This window comes from Myotis brandtii, unplaced genomic scaffold (assembly GCF_000412655.1).
Source record: "Myotis brandtii unplaced genomic scaffold, ASM41265v1 scaffold187, whole genome shotgun sequence".
Taxonomy (NCBI): domain Eukaryota; kingdom Metazoa; phylum Chordata; class Mammalia; order Chiroptera; family Vespertilionidae; genus Myotis; species Myotis brandtii.
In genome coordinates this window covers 6,352,825-6,357,854 of record NW_005356944.1, presented here as the reverse complement: position 1 = coordinate 6,357,854, position 5,030 = coordinate 6,352,825, and positions in this window count along the sequence as shown.

Genomic DNA, 5,030 nt, shown 5'->3' with positions numbered 1-5,030 from the left:
TTGTTTTTGTGATTAATCACTATGCTTTAATTATGTTCAATTTGTAACAATGACATTGGGGTCACCACAACATGAGGAACTGTATTAAAGGGTCGCGGCATTAGGAAGGTTGAGAACCACTGCTCTAAACCAACTTTGCAATTCTCTATAAATTTAAAACTATCCTGAAATTTAAAAAAAATGCATGTAAAAAAGGAGAAAAGAAGGGATATTGGTATGTAAGTGATAAAATAACATTGGAGGTAACAAGGTGGTATCCTTGAATGTGCTTTATTTCATTAAAAGGAAATGAATTCTCAAACAGTTTTTTATTGCGGTAAGATGCACATAAAATTGATCATAACCATTTTTAAGTGGACCATTTAGTGGTATAAAATACATTTCATAATGGCGTGCAACTATCACCATTATCTCTGGAACACGTTTGTCTTGTAAAACTGAAACTATACTCATTAAACAGTAAATTCCCATTCCCTCCTCCCCTGCCCCTGGCAATCATTGTCCCACTCTCTGTGTCTATACTCTCTAAGTACCTCAGTAAGTGAAGGCATACAGTAATTGTCCTTTGGTGTCTGTTTTTTTTCACTTAGTGTAGTGTCCTCCAAGTTCATCTATCTTGTAGCATATGTCAGGATTTCCTTCCTTTTTAAGGCTGAATAATACTACATTGTATGTATAGACCACATTTTGCTTACCCATTCATCCATCCATTGGTGGGCATTTAGGGTTGCTTCCACATATTAGCTCTAATGAATAACACTGCTATGGCCCAGCTGGTGTGGTTCAGTGGTTGAGCATTGACCTAGGAACCAGGAGGTCACGGTTCGATTCCCTGTCAGGGCACATACCCAGATTGTAGGCTCCGATCAGTGTGGGGTGTGCAGGAGGCAGCCCACCAATGATTCTCTCTCATCATTGGTTTCTATCTCTCTCTCCTCCCTTCCTTTCTGAAATCAATAAAAATATATTTTAAAAAATACTGCTATAAATATGGGTGTACAAAACAGTCTCTGAGACAGTCTCTGTTTGGGTGTACAAAACAGAACTTTTCAGTTCTTTGGGGGTATTTACCCAGATGTAGGATTGTTGGATCAGACAGCATTCCTATTTTTACAATTTGAGGAACTACCATGTTGTTTTCCCTAGTGGCTGTATCACTTTACATTCCCACCAACAATCCCAGTCGCTCCACTCGTTGCCATGTTATCTTCTTGTTTGTTTGTTTGTTTTTAATAGTAGCAAACATAATGGGTATGAAGTGGTATCTCATTGTGATTTTCTTTTCCCAAATGATTAGTGATGTTGAGCATCTTTTCATGCACTTTTTGGCCATTTTCACATCTTGCAATGTGAAAATGAGAGATTGCTCACATTTTTTACCCATTTTTGGATTGGGTTGTTTTTTTTTATCCCAGTCGCTCCACTCGTTGCCATGTTATCTTCTTGTTTGTTTGTTTGTTTTTAATAGTAGCAAACATAATGGGTATGAAGTGGTATCTCATTGTGATTTTCTTTTCCCAAATGATTAGTGATGTTGAGCATCTTTTCATACACTTTTTGGCCATTTTCACATCTTCTTTGGAGAGATTGCTCACATTTTTTACCCATTTTTGGATTGGGTTGTTTTTTTTGTTGTCCAGTTTTAAGACTTCTTTATATATTCTGGATATTAATCCCTTACCAGATATATGACTTGCAAGTGTTTTCTCCTTTACTGTGAGTTGCCTTTTTACTCTGCTATTAGTGCCTTTTGATGCACAAAAGTTTTAAATTTTCATAAAGTCCAATTTGTCTATTTTTGTTTTGTGGCTTTGGTGTTATAGCCAAGAAAGCAATGCCAAAACCAATGTTTTGAAGCTTTTGCTGTGTGTTTTCTTCTAAGAGTTTTATACTTTTGGGTCTTATATTTAGGACTTTGATCCATTTTGAGTTAATTTACGTGCATTCAAACTTAATTTTAATTATTTATTTTTAGTAACAAAGCACTGGCAACATACCTGTGGGTTGAGAAAGCTGAGTTTTAACTGCTGAGGTTGATAGTGCCTTTAAAAGGGTTTTTGGCATCTCAGCATTCTCTATTCAGATCAGCAGAGAGTGCCCAACACTCTTTCCTGAATTTAATACCTATCTATGATATTCAATGCCAGTTGTAGCCAGACTTAGCTGATCATTAGCATCACAAGAACACAAACATTTTAAAAAGACATTTTTTTCAGAAATCTAGAATAATATACACCCAAATGTTAACAGTGTCAGAAGGATGGTTCTATTATCTTCTTAGTGGTTATTTGTATTTTCTAAACTAATTTTTCTTCATTATGTAATAACTTTTAAAAATTAAAAATGTTTCATCATCCAAAATATTACATATTGCAAAATATTATAACACTAGAGGCCCAGTGCACAACAATCTTGCATTCAGGGGGTCCCTCAGCCCAGCCTGTGCCCTCTCACAGTCCAGGAGCCCTCGGGAGATGTCCGACTGGGTGTGGGGAGTGGTCCTAAGTCAGCAGGCGGACATCCTTAGCGCTGCCTGCCGCAGAGGCTGGAGAGGTTCCCGCCACTGCCGCTGTGCTCGCCAGCTGTGAGCCCGGCTTCTGGCTGAGCAGCGCTCCCCCTGTGGGAGCACACTGACCACCAGGGGGCAGCTCCTACATTGAGCATCATTCCACTGTTTGGTTCATTTGCATATTAGCCTTTTATTATATAGGATTCCAAAACACAATTTTAACATTTAGTTAATAGAAAAATGTTAATGCAATCTTTTACATTTCTTATGCAGACTATCTTTGAACTCAAGTGTATATTTTGTACTTACAGCATATCTCATTTTGCACCAGCCATATTTCAAGTGCTCAGTAGCCACAGATGTAGTTCTGTGTCATCACTTAGTAAAAGAAAGAGGTCTTCTCTCTCTCCTCTCTCTCTCTCTCTCTCTCACACACACACACACACACACACACACATACACGATCATGAACTCTGAATTTTTAATGAATAAATTTAGATGAATAAAGGAATTATCTTGTCCTTATTGTTCTCTCTCTTCATTATGAATATCTTGGAGGGCCATGCCAGCTCACAGACAGGGGTTTCTCAATTAGGCACAGTGGAGTAAGTGGAATTGCACAGTGGGGTCTGGGACAGCCAACCCCCACACCTGAGTTGACTTCTTCCTTCCCTCATTGAATAGGCATCATTGAGAGCCTACCTTGTGCCAAGCTCTGCTGGGTGCTGGGGTTACAATGGTGAGAGTGAAAAACAGGTGGGTCCTCTGACTTCATGGAGCTTCCAGTCTACACAACTGGAAAATTATTGACAAAAGTGAGTGCTCTGCAGTGGTGTACTAAGGGTGGGGTAGGTGCAAGCAATGAGGGACTGTGTCGAGAATTTAAAAACAATAATAAAGTTGACGGGAAGTAGGTCTGCTTTTTATTATCACCATGTGCCTGCAATTCTGAACCATGTCAGTGATAAAATATTCCTCATATGAAGACTTTGAAGCCCTCAGATTCCTGTGCCTTCCTCTAGCCCACTAAGTTCAGATCTCCAGGGGGTTGTTCAGGCCTCTGAATGTTCAAGGAACTACTCAGATGCTGTGGTCTGAATTATTTCCCCCTCCACTCCCCCTCAAATTCATATGTTGAAGCCTCAACCCCCAATGTGATGGTAGTTGGAGAATGGGCTTTTGGGTGGCAATTGGGTTTAGATGAGGGCATGAGGGTGAGGCCCTCATGATGGGATTAGTGCCCTTATAAGAAGGGGCACCAGAGAGCTTATGAGATAGTTGCTACTTATGAGCCAAGAAGAGAGGCCTCAGAATGGAACCTACTTACTGGCACCTTGATCTTGGACTACCCAGGCTCCAGAACAGTGAGAAAATAAATGCCTGTTGTGTAAGCCCCCGTATATGGCATTTGGTGTGGCAGCCTGAGGTGAATGAAGACAGCAGGGGAGTCTGAAGTTCATCCAGGTTTGAGCACTCTTGATCTAGACCAGGAATCACCCGTAGAGTTCTGCCATGCTGTTTGGGAAGGACTTGGAGTCCCTGAAGGACCAGGTACGCTATCTAATTGATCAGTAATGTTTGCCAAGAACGACAGGCTGAAGGTGTGGGGTCAGGGGCTGGGGGAAAGTGTCTCCCATGTATTTGTCATCCCTGTAATTCTTTAAAGTTCCGACAGCTTCTGTTCTTATTTCCTTGAGTTCTCTTAGTTTCCTTCCTGGCATCATAGTTTTCATAACAATTTAAGCAAATCCTCAAAGGACTTTACTGCCTTCCCCTGACTCACTCATGCTTCTTGGATTTCAAAAAACAGATGTGGAAGAGCCAAGACTCACTGTCTGTGTTTGCCCATTGGGTTTTTCCTTTTGGCTCACCCAGTGTTTTCCATTTCTTGTCTTCAGAGTTCTGGAACAACTTGGGATCAATTCATTAGTCATGTGTTCAGCATTAAAACAAAAAGAATCTCTGGCATTAGAAAGAAAAGGAGACAATTAAAATGTAACATTGCCTTCCTTATCTTTGTCATTTATTCGGCTATTATTTGTGAGCACCTTCAAGGAGTCAGTCCCCATGCTGCTGGGCATGTGAGAGACAAAGCTAAGTGGAAAAGAAAGTCTCGGCTCTTGGGAAGCTCCAACTCAAACCCGAGAGTCAGATGCCTATTGGTTAATACAATGCCTTAAGTGCTCTGCTGGAAGGGGCTGAGGGGACGCAAAGGGGAACCCATTTCTGACTGGAGGGGATGATGGAGGGTTTTCATGAAATGATAAATTCATGAAACAAATAAATACTCAGCCCCTATATGTGTCCAGCTGTGACCTAGGCATTTGGGATACCTCAGTGAAAAAAAAGATTACTGCTCTCATATAGCTTACTAGAGGCCTGGTGCACATATTTGTGCATGGGTGGGGTCCCTCTGGGTGGCCTGCGAGGATCAGGCCAAAACCTGCTGTCCAACACTGCCTGTAGCTCCTACCTGCTGCTCCTGCTTATCCCGGCCCCACTGCGTCTGCCACTGGCTTGT